Raw genomic sequence first — 12,350 nt, 5'->3', positions numbered from 1 at the left:
GACCCTGTATTTTAAATGAAACATGATTTTTTAGGAAATATGTATTTCCGTGGTGTGGAAGTAATACAACAGACGAGGCTCAATCAATTAATTGGTTTATCTTCAAAACAATGTAACGCCGGTCACGTTATGCCTCTATCTCTAGGGTCAATGGCGGGTGGTCGCCGTCGTCCTGCACCTATTTAAGCCTAATATATATTATATGTATTTTGTAACTTAAAATGATATATTCTGTATTATTAGACTTTTTTCAGGCAAATAACAAATACGTATCTTCAAAACAAACTTACACAAAAAAGGGTCGTAAAGTACCTACTTACAAACTTTTTGTCGCCTTTTTCCCTGTTGATTAATTCAAGTAACTTTTTTCAATTAATAAGCAAATCAGTGTAACATATGATAGGGTCCCGGCTCCCATGAACCCGCGGCGCGGGACCGCGGGTCGGCGCCGTGCCCCCCATACTCGCGCGGCCGCGCGCATCCCCGCTACGCCGACTATATAAGACATCGCCCAAACCAGCCGCGCGCTATTACGACAGTGTCTCTGTGATTTTTCCCGCCGTCATATAGTATTTAATTCCACAATAAAGGTAAGTGAACGTGGGGTTAAGGATAAAAGTGGAATCATCCGGGGTCGCATAAAATTCGGGTTTATTTAACAAAACTAGGTTTATTTCCTCAGTTAATTGCTTTAGTGACACTTATTTGGCACAGTAATCAAAAGATAAATTAGGGGCACACCCCTGACCTGCCATGCCGATTATTGCCGATCTTATACCAAGTTGCGTCAAAAGCTTCGTAGAGCCCGAGAGGCACGTCACTCATGAGGGCCGACACAAAAATTGCTAATCCGTGCTTATCAGCGTCCTCAACGATTTGTGCGGGCCAAGTACTGCTTGCAAATTACAGCGAACATCTCGTATGTATGTCAAGCCACAATTGCAACACGGATTCTGAGATTATGCCTAAGAGCCCTTTTCTATAGTCATTTCGACACTTTCAGCATAGACGCCAAAGGGCACCAACGGCATTTATAAAGAAATCCAGCTACACATTATGCAAAAAACTAATAATTACTTATATATCGAAGATGTTCAACAAAATTAATTCAAAAATTCAAATTCAAATTTTAAAAATTCTTTATTGCGTAAGACACACTTAGTTCATAATGTAATAAGGTGATGGAGCCACCCGGTAAGCAAAATGCCTGTGTTGGGTAGGGATTAATGAAAACACGATATAGCTTTTTCGCTGTTTTTAAATTCGGCTTTCATAATTTTATTCCGAGTAGAATCGTTAAGAGATCTATACTGATTTTCGGCCAAATAAAAATGTGAGACGTTGACATTAGTTAATATCGTAAGAACCTGTTGATGCCTTGCTACATCTGTCTGTATCACGAGTAGTAAACAGCATCCGGCCAGTTATTAATTAAGCATGGGCATCTAATTAAACTTAAACAACGATAATCCAATCATAATTGAAAACTTTGCGTCAATGGACACAATTGTATATTAAATTAAAGTTCTATATATAGTTTTTTGTACTATATAGGAAAACACCTACTCGTACTTGGAAACATAAAAAAAAACAAAGAGACGAATATTACGTACGTATAATACTTTGTTGCTGATTAATTAAACAATAAAAATTTAAATAATTATAACTTTTGGGTACTGTTCGATACTATAAGTACCTAGGTACTTACATACATACATAATAATTTAATTACATCCTATTAATATTTTTTACTTTGCTAAACATTTCAATTAAGATACCTATTAGATCGTTCATATTTTTTAAACGTCATCGTCTCATAAAGTTGAAGATAATCATTATAATCAATTAAGCCGCTTAAAGTTATTCGGCCAAGTGATAGATTAAATTCGTATTAGGTATTATTGTCATTAAGTATCATTAAGTAGCTTTACATTACCGGTTTTCCGACTGAGGGACGTCTGACATTTGAATAATATACGCGGCTAATAATAATATGTACCTACCTATAAAATATAGAAACACGTGTAACATGTTCATTTTCATGGCATTTTTCAGTTTTTATTAAATGCCGTAAGACATTAATTAGTCCAAAACAACAACTACTTATTTTTCAAAATTAAATAATACTACATCTCTCCAAATACCAAAGTTCTTTTTGTTTTTTCTGACCTTGACCTTTCAAACCTTGTCCAAATCCTAATAATAATGGAGTATTTTGGACTACAGTGGTGAGCTTTGTGAGTGAGATTATAGTCGGTATTGTATTACTCGGGAACGGCACAACTCTAAATTTGCGGTGACGCTTTTGGACGCTCGGTTCACTATAGGTACATACTCGTCGCTCGATGAATATATTGTAGAAAATATTATTATGTTTACTAAAATATTCTTCCGTTAAGTTATGATTAACAGTCGTTGATTTTATTGTATCGAGCAAAAAATTAAAAATATTGTTAAAAAAATTCATAATTATATTTTTTACCACTCGTCTGGAATTGTACAATAATAATAACAATCAGGGGCCGATTGCATAACAACTTGTAACTAATAATAGTAATAATATTAGCGGAAGTCTATTTCCTTTGGTTAAAAAGAGACTTTCGTGTGTTGGTAGTTGTTAGTGTTATTTGATTTTATGTCACCCAAATCAAATGTAATTTATAAAGTCCCCCGCTGTCCCCAGCCCCAGCCAACAATAAAATTAACATTCCACTTAAAATGATGACTTCCAAATTGAAGTCCCTAGCCGACTGTCACTTGTCGTTACGCATGCGTGACGGCGCTGACAGCTTGCAACAGGCGCCGCCGCCGCCGGCGCATCTCGCATGGATCTGTGTCAGCTACTGGGCATGCCGAACATTGTTCGATACTCATTTGTCATTATTACAAGGTTTGAGAACATTACGTATTTTTAGAAAGTATGAGAAATGTGGGAGCATTTTCAAAATATGGGATATCTAGTCTGAACTATGTAGACCAGCTGGATTTTACTGCCCCGCACAAAACCTTAAACAGTTTATTAACGTGGTTGTTTACCTAAATGTGAAAATCGATAATTATTTAATTTAAATTCCTAAATACCTATATATGCTTACGTTGTTAATTCGCTGACGATGGGTTTTATTAGGTAGAAAAAGTACATCATGTAGGTACATGTGTTCATATCTCCCATATATATCCCTACTTCTGTACAACACGTTTCTTGTTCACTTTGGTAAGTAGGTATAAGTTTAAAGTCACAGAACCCTAATTGCTATCATAGGTATATCGCATTATTTTAATCACGTTAAAAAATACTTAAATTCCGTATTATCGTGGGTCATTTTAAGTGCTTCATGTTTTTGCAAATATTAAATAAATTATTATAGATTACGTGAACAAAAAAAGGATTAAGGTGTTAAAGCTTGAAGTTTTATAAATATCGCTATCACTATCATTACTCATACTAGAGTACACATATTGTCCAAAATGATTTTAAGTACTTGAGACAATACGTTCTGCAATTAATGACTATAAATACATCATATCGAACAGGAACTAACTAAATAAAGGCTGAAACACGGGCGGCATCCTAACTGCAATAGTCGTGCAGTTAACAAGTACCGAAGACGAGTAGGTATTTATTATGCGCATATTTTAGTCCTTATCTTTATTTTAATTAAATTGGGTTCTTAGTAAAAAAAAAGTGATCTCAAGTAATTAGTCAATTGATAACCTGTTTTCTAGATAAAAAAATTACAACCTCTGCTTCGTCAGGTGCAGGTGTTAATTGTAATACAATAAATTGGTTAGAGCTTTTTCAACTCATACTTAAACTCGAAACATATACAAAACAGACAGAAGTAATGTGAAGCCCGTGATGTAATAACAATAGTGCATTACCAAAGTGTTCGCAATCGAACAAAAACGCGGTCTCATGACTACAAAGGTAAATAAAGAATCTGTAAAAACGACTTGGTTAAAGCTTTTTCAAGTCAACCTTAGACTTGTAACATATAGTAGGTAGCACACACGAGTAGTGTGAAGCCCGACCACGTGATTTGATTACAATAGTGCATTACCAAAGTGCTCGCAATAGAACAAAAACGCGGTCCCACGACTACAAAGATAAGTAATGAATCCGTACGTTGGGCAACGCAGTGCGAATTGGTTCGACAACCGATCGTATCGCGAAAGATCGCTATCTCACAAGATAATGCCGATCATGAAACTTGATACTGTGATACAAGTGTCTAGTCCTGGTCTACAGCCTTTTCGTGTGGTAGAACCATTTACATTTTGATTGAATGATTAAGTATATTTAGTAGTTGAATTTATAGAGAATATTATATGAATAGATCATCATAATATAAAAAAAAATCTAATGTTAAAAAATACTGTGATTAATGAGATCTTAGATCGAAATTTCGCTCTTAGCCTGCTTACGACAAACCAATGCATCATCAAAAAGCAGTGATAGAGTGCAGAATGGCGTTGCAAATCAGCGAATGCACTTATTTAACATTAAGGCTGAAACCGGCAGTCTTTCGAAAGGCGAGCTACCCGCAAGACGAGATATTTACGTCTCAGGACAGGACAAATGTCAAATATTACGCAACCGGTCAAGGCTACGGACCTCTCGACTGTCGTGTTTTAGGTAATAATAGCTACAAGTTTTTTGACCTTAACGTAAAAAACGTCCGGTTATTATTAAATTATTATCATCATGTTACGTGTCAAAATTAATTGTGGATTTTATAGCAATTTAGTTATTTTATGTGTGCGGCGGTGCGTTGATGTCTTTTGTACGAGTAGATTTCAGCTAAGTTGTTTGATAACGTTTAGAAGAGAACTATGCTATGTTAAACATCGTAACGGGTACAAGAAAGACGTAAACTAACATAACAGTCAACAAAACAATTTTAACACGTCAAATTTATTATTTGTATAGGTGTACAACAAATGAAACCTAAGTGTTAGTTTAAATGTATCGATAAAATTCTCGCTTCTCACATGTTTAGGTCATGTTCTTATTTATTTATTTATTTTTTACTAGCCCGTTATGGTGTCCCACTGCTGGGCAAAGGCCTCTCCCCTTGTTTTCCACGACTCCCGATATAGTGCCTCCCCCGGCCAGTTGTTGAGAAAGGTGTCTAGGTCGTCCCGCCATCTCCGTCTGGGCCTGCCGGGTCCGCGCCCCTCTTCTGGCATCCATTTGGTGGCTAGTGCTAGCCCATCTGTCTGGATGCATGCGGCAGACGTGACCGGCCCAGTCCCATTTGAGCCTAGCAGTCTTCTCACCGACATTCTCATGTTATAGGTATATTAGATATTTAGCCACTATAGTAGTGCAACGGCGGTCTACGCGTAATTGCTCTTTCCTCATCGATAAAAGCCTCTATTATGTATGCTGTTTGCACTTACACAAATTAATGTTGAATTTTTATCGAACATCAGATCCATAACCAAAATGATTGACTAATACATATACTCTTGTTTGAAACCTTTTTAGTAATCAAGATCGTCATAGAAGTTTTTACGACGATTAATATAGAGACAGTAACATACTTTGTCTTAACGTAACTTTACCCGTAACGTAGCAACTGCAACATTCTGCATAATGTTTTTTTTTAGTTTGTGAGTTACCACGCGGCCATATGCTTTACATTTCTTATTTTTATAATTAGTACATTTACAACATACACATTACTGACGTCTAAAGTCTATTTTTTTATTCCGTAGACTAAAATGACATATCATGTGTTGCTAGTTTTATACGTCTTATAAATATAAATATAAGACGTAAAAAACTAGCAACACAGGAAATGTCATTTTAGTCTACGGAATAAAAAAAAACTATAGTCTAGCCCATTTAGCCCGACAAGGTGTTATAACACCGCTTTTTTTGTTTTTGTGGTGGCTAATTGATAATACTCGTATATCGAAAAATCATTAAAAATCCAGGGGTAAGATTTTTTAGTTTTAAGGTTATCTTGGCTAGTCATACTCTAGTAAGTTTAATTTTACTAAAATTGTTTTTGTAGTATAACTACTACAAAAATATTTTTTGTCGGAGGAGAACGAGACGTATATATACATATGTACTAGTATAGCTACTAAGCTACTAACACATACTTATATGTCTCGTTCGCCTCCGACGTATCGTAGCATTGAACTTGAAGTACTGTTACTGTGAAGTGGCTGTTAACCGCTGTTATGCCACCGATGGTCGGTATAATTACTCCCTCACATTCACCACAATCCAATGACTTCTGTTCATTCAAAAATCGTAGATAAATGCGCTTTGCCGGCCTTGGTCAACCAACAATAACTGTGTATTTATACATCATTTCCAGTTTGAATGGATAGATAATTTACAGGAGCATTAATTAACTTTGAATTATAATCATGATTATCTACAGGTAGAATGTACGTGTTATGCTTATGAACTCTACCTTTTACTTACAGCACATAACCTTAGGCCTTATATCACATCAACCCTACTATATATACTCGTATAAGGCAATTTTAACATCCTCGTACAATTTTTTGTGCATATTCCACAATCTATTCTGAACTTTAAGTAACTAAGGGTTCCAATTTTAAAAACATAATAACTGCCTCTGGGTTTCAGGAGGAGATGTTATATTGTACAGTGTTGTGTTACGAAAAAACTGTAGGGCATATATATTTTGCAAGCTTTAGGGGAAACAAATATTGTACCATTAACTTAACTATTGCATTTGAACGCGCTGAATTAACTATTTTCCCAAAGCCATACTTTTCATTCATACTTTTGAAGGTTGTTTTTATGCATTCTGCATTTCAATATAACATTAAAAGAAATCGATACAAAGAAAATAATGAAATCGAGGGCTGGTTTTGTCATGATTTATTCGGATAAGTATGTATTAAGCTTTTTGGTCTTGGCAATTCACTAAGATTTAAAATGTACTACTTTACTAAAGCTACTTCACCAGCAAGTGACAACCCTAGCATTAGGCCTGCAAGGGATCGTGCATCGTGACCAAAACTGACGGACGAAGGACGAACGACCGACCTCGAGACGTTTGCGAAACGCCCCGTGGAAACACATTGTTTAAATTAGAGGGAACCTCGCACTGCACTCGCGATTACATTCACGGACTAACTATTGAGCCGAGCCTTGCCTTGTCCATTGTGATAACGATTTGTTTGTGATCGAATAAACGTGGGAAGTTTTGCTTAGAAAAGTTCGCTTTAGCACGCCTTTGGGATCACATTTGCTCATTTGGGACTTGTAACTCTTTATATTCTTGTGCTTCATCCTATTGGATTACCGCCCGACCACGGCGGAATATGTAGGCACGATCCTTCAAATGATTGGTTTGTCCGATGTCCGATCCCTAAGTTGAATTTGACGGTCATACACGTATTCAGTTTTCTCATTTGTCTACCTTTTTCTCCAAAATAGGACTAAAAGTTAAAAATTTATCATATTATTGGGCATTATCCCACAATATTTAATACATTCAAAAAGTACGGCGGGTTGAATCTAGGGCGATGTAAGTCAGAATCAAACCAGAAATAACGCTCTAGTACCTATAGCACATTTTTGTTTTTAACCGACTTCAAGATTTCAAAGGAAAATTCAAATTTCATATTCAGTTTTTTTTTTAATGTTTGTTACTCCATAACTCCGTCATTTCTGGACTGATTTTGAAAATTCTTTTTCACCTCAGCAGCTCGAACAAGCCTACTTTCGTCACTCCCTGGAGTGAGGAAAGTGCGACTTTCCTCACTCCAGGGAGTGAAACAATGTAGCTTTTTAATTTAGTGAAGGCCATGAACTTCATACTTTATTTACATTTTTTTTATGGTACGGTACGGTACGGTATCGTATCGTATCGTACATATTATAATACTTTTTTTTTTCTGTTTATTCTGTGTAATTCGAAATACATTTTAACCTTTAATATGTTCTCACTACTGAGGTGAAAATTTATGTGTGCAACACGAGAGCAAAGTTATTTTACATTTCGTGTTTTTGAGTCCCTCGCTACGCTCAAGATTCTACCTTAGAATCTTTCGCTTTCTCGGGACTCAAAATAAACACTCGCAATAAAAACCAACTTTCCTCTCTTGTTGCACAAATAACTATTTTTGATTGTAAGTATATACATATAGATTGGTCCCGTTTTGTCAAAAAGCAGTTCTGATGATGCGATCCATGAGGAATCGAAGAAACTCCTCAAATGTTAAAGGCATACATATAGTGATTTTAGTATTTTCATCAACAAATCAAGCACTTACATTTAAAAAAGTGACATTTAATGAAGTGGAACTGCTGATGATGATCAGAACGGAACTCTTCAATGACGCATAGTTCACGTTTGGCGATTTGTCCTCTTCTTTATGTTTGTTAAGCAACTTAAGTTTTTAAGACATATTTTTGTCAAGCTCGAGTTCTGATGATGAGACCCACGAGGAACCGAGGGAACTCCTCAAATGTGAAAGGCATACATATAGTGATTTTTGTATTTTCATCAACAAGTCCAGCATTTACATTAAAAAAAGTGAAATTTGATGAAGTGGAACTGCTGATGATGATCAGAATGGAACTCTTCAATGACACATAGTTCACGTTTGGCGATTTGTTCTCTTCCTTATGGACCCAGACCCAAACTTGGACCCGGACTCGGACCCGGACCCGGGTCTGGACATGGACCCCAACTCGGACTCGGACCCGGACCGAACTCTGACCAAAACTTGGACCCGGACAGCCGGACACGGACCCGGACTCGTATCCGGATCCAGACCCGGACCCGGAAATGCTACTAGAAAAGTGGGTTAGGTGGGTGGGTGGATTTTTGAACTGCGATTCTCACAGAACAGAACTGCTATCAGAAAAGTAGGTTAGATTAGGTTAGAGCTGTGACCCTTACAGAAACGAAATGCTATCAAAAAAGTAGTTTAGGTTAGGTTAGAACTGCGACCCTTACAAAAACGAAATGCTACTAGAAAAATGGGTGGTTTTACCTCCTTTTCTACATAATTAGGCGACAGATGCTGTCTTTTTCATTTTATTGTCTGGAATCTAAGAGTGCACCATCAACAATAAGTGAACTTTCAGCGGCATCCCCCATTGAAGTCGGTTTTTTTTTCTTAAAAATTATTCTATATATGTTTGCTATTGTTGCTAAGTCTGTTCCATGTTCATAAAGAACGTTTCCATTAGAGAAGGGTGTCCTGATACACATGGAGCATAAGGACACCCTTCTCTAATGGAAAGCCACATATGTATAGCCACATACTTACCTGAAATGCATCCGTACATCATGACTCACGACTATTGGGATTTTTTTATTATACAATATTATTTTAGTATTAGATACCTACTTCGTACTTAAGTACTGCTGCAGGCAATGGAATAGAAGACGTCGCATTTACATAAATAGAAAACATAAAAAAATACTTAACTTTTATAATCGCACAACCTTACCGTGTAATTGTTTTTATTATACCTACGCGTCGTAAATTACAAGATGAGCCATCAAACTCAGCGGAACTGAGGTGGTTATGCCCATATTGGTGATCGGAAGTCAATTACCAGTAACCCTGAGCGTGCACTACGATCTTATATTTATTGATGAGATTGAGATGGGCTCGCAATTATACCGTCACAGTCACAGATCCGTGTCAAGGTCGCGCTGGGCTTCCGGGTCCGTATGCCATAAACATGACATCGCTAATCTGGTTTTTGTGTGCCATATAAATCCTCTTGTCGTGACTTTTTTCCATGTCATCTGGTACGCGCGCGAATTAAATGAGTGTTAACTGTTAAAGCGAGTAATGCGGATAATTTATGTTTGGAAGTCGAACTAACCGCCTTAAATTTTGAAAAAAAAAGCCGGTCAAGTGCGAGTTGGACTCGCGTTCCAAGGGTTCTGTTTACAATTATGCACAATTTTTAACAATGGTTTTTTTTTATGTGAAAGGTTAGTGAAATGTCTTTAATAATCCCGTAGGGGTCGGATCACAAACTAAGTAATTTAGTCCGACTCACGCTTCACTGCACATTTCTAATAGGTTTTCCTGTCATCTATAGGTAAAGAACTATTTTGTGTATTTTTTTCAAAATTTGAGACCCAGTAGTTTCGGAGGTAAAGGGGATGGTAATTTTTTGGCTATTTTCTTAAATAACTTCTAAACTATTTATTTTAAAATTACAACAAAAATACATTTAAGATGACAATGAGCTCTTTCATTTGATATGTAACACGATGTAGTATGAAAAACTTTATTTTTTAATTATCTCATTTACCCCACAAATCTTTTGGCCTCCATGTTTAAAATTCATTTATTACGTTACATGTATGTCTTTGGGTCACAAACTTACATATGTGTACCAAATTTCCACTTAATTGGTCCAGTATTTTCGGAGAAAATAGGCTGTGATAGACGGACAGACAGACAGACGCACGAGTGATTCTATAAGGGTTCCGTTTTTTTTCTTTTTATGTACGAAAACCTAAAAACCAGTAAGTTTGGCTCGTAAATGATCGATAATTTGCTCGTTTTAAAACTGCCGTTCAATTACTCTGTCAAAAAATCTCTTAAGTTGTTTTGAAATTTCCTAAAGCTCCACACGACAAATTAGGTATGTTGCTAAGGCCTTTGAGAAAATGTTGGTTTACATTTTTCTGAATTGTTGCTTGAATTGTGAATCTTTTCGATTGCAATTTTCAAAACGTATAAGTATTCCTACCGAAAATGAAGTGGGTTGGTACTATAATGTTAACTTCGCGCGTGCGCGAAGCGTGTGTTCGTGTTCCATGTATGGTCAAGGTAGTTATAGAATTCAGGTTTATATGATTTGGAATACGCAGTGGAACCTTAATTTGCAAGAATGTGTTAAAAATGATCGTTAGCCTTCTGTTCTTCTCAATAAGCGCATGTTCATGTGTGTGTGACAAATACGGATCTGCGAATTTTTTGCACCCACTAAATCACCTTAAGTCATTACATGACTTAGTCATTACTTTAATGACTGGCTCGGCAAAATATAGTTAGCTAAACTTTATTTACATACAACACGTGACCGTCTTTGTTAACGTGTGCTAAGATTGTTAATATATGTAGTAAGAATAACGAATACACGCCAATATAATTTCTTCGTAGGTTTTTCTATAAAAAAAATTCGAGAAAAATATTTTGAAACAGCTTCCAAATCAGTGTTCTAAAAGTTGATTCACCCTTGTATGGAGAAGCGACAACTATTCTACTACGGTATCCTAATCCTAACCTAACTTTACCGCTAACCATCGGACCGTCCACTTGTTTGTTACGAGGTAAACTTTTAAGTACTTACATATTATTCGTAAGAAAATCTTTGCTGGTAGCAATTGATCTAAAGAAAGTAAGGTACTAGAAGTAGATAGGGTGTTATTACGTACAGCCTGGTATGACACAGTTAACGGTTATCTGGTCGAGAGTTTGGGCGTCGTCGCGTCGTGTGAGTCGTGTCACGCGTCGCCTCGGGGAACTTTACGTAACGACACTAAAGTTGACCAACGTACGTGTGACTCGCAATCGTAAAACAATCGCTGGACTTGTCCCGACGTCGTGTAGAGCAAATATTAGGGGGTACTTGACGTCAGACTAATATCACCTATGTCAAGTACAACGTTGTTATATAAGGTGTTTGTGACGAGAAGTGACTCGAGACTAAATGAAGCGGGTAATTGCATACATACGATCCCTGATAAATAGATTGTAGGTGGTAACTGTTAAAAACAATAAAAACCCAGTGGAGCAATACTTGTCATTTTATTCATTGTTGATCTATAACTTGACAATATAGGCCAGAAAGTGAATGTATTTACAAAAAATACATATTTATTACATCTACCGTTTTCTGTGTTGTGTGCTAACCCTGTCGAAAATAAGTGCTTAATTCTTCAAACAAAAATGTGTTTAGTACCTATTAGTTTCCACCAAATAAATGTGCAGATCGTATTTACTAATAAAGCAAACAACTACTTAGGAAAAAACAACTAGGTTTATATGTTATGGTAGTTACGTATTATGATTGGCCACCAATTTTTGCTTAACTCTGCTAATATTTAATCATCAGTCATCACATGGTTAAGTAACAAGCCTTGTTTTACAAATTGTTTGTCCAGTCTAAGTCTATTATCCCGTGACATTGCTCGCGATATGCCTCCTTAATATCGACAAGAGTTCTCGATTAAACTCCTTCCCGACAAGGTGATGTTACCCAACGCACCGGCGCGGCGCGCCCGCGCCCCAGTCCGTCATCCGCCCACAATCTCACTTTCCAACAAGTCACAAAACTTTTGGAAATAATTCAGACTTTTGGTGGCGCAACT

At 36.6% G+C, this 12,350-nt stretch overlaps 1 protein-coding gene across 1 annotated transcript in view; it reads left to right on the top strand.

Annotated features, from left to right (window-relative positions):
* The first annotated feature begins 493 nt into the window (after positions 1–493).
* The window catches only part of LOC134741015 (uncharacterized), a 40,593-nt gene continuing 28,736 nt past the window's right edge, over positions 494–12,350 (top strand). The window contains exon 1 of the mRNA XM_063673742.1: positions 494–590. The gene's annotated coding sequence lies outside the window, so the exon portion shown is untranslated. The remainder of the gene's footprint in view (positions 591–12,350) is intronic.

The sequence above is a fragment of the Cydia strobilella genome, chromosome 4 (genome assembly GCF_947568885.1).
Source record: "Cydia strobilella chromosome 4, ilCydStro3.1, whole genome shotgun sequence".
NCBI classification, from domain to species: Eukaryota; Metazoa; Arthropoda; class Insecta; order Lepidoptera; family Tortricidae; genus Cydia; species Cydia strobilella.
The sequence above is the reverse complement of the archived record's forward strand: the minus strand, read 5'-3'. Positions and strand labels throughout refer to the sequence as shown.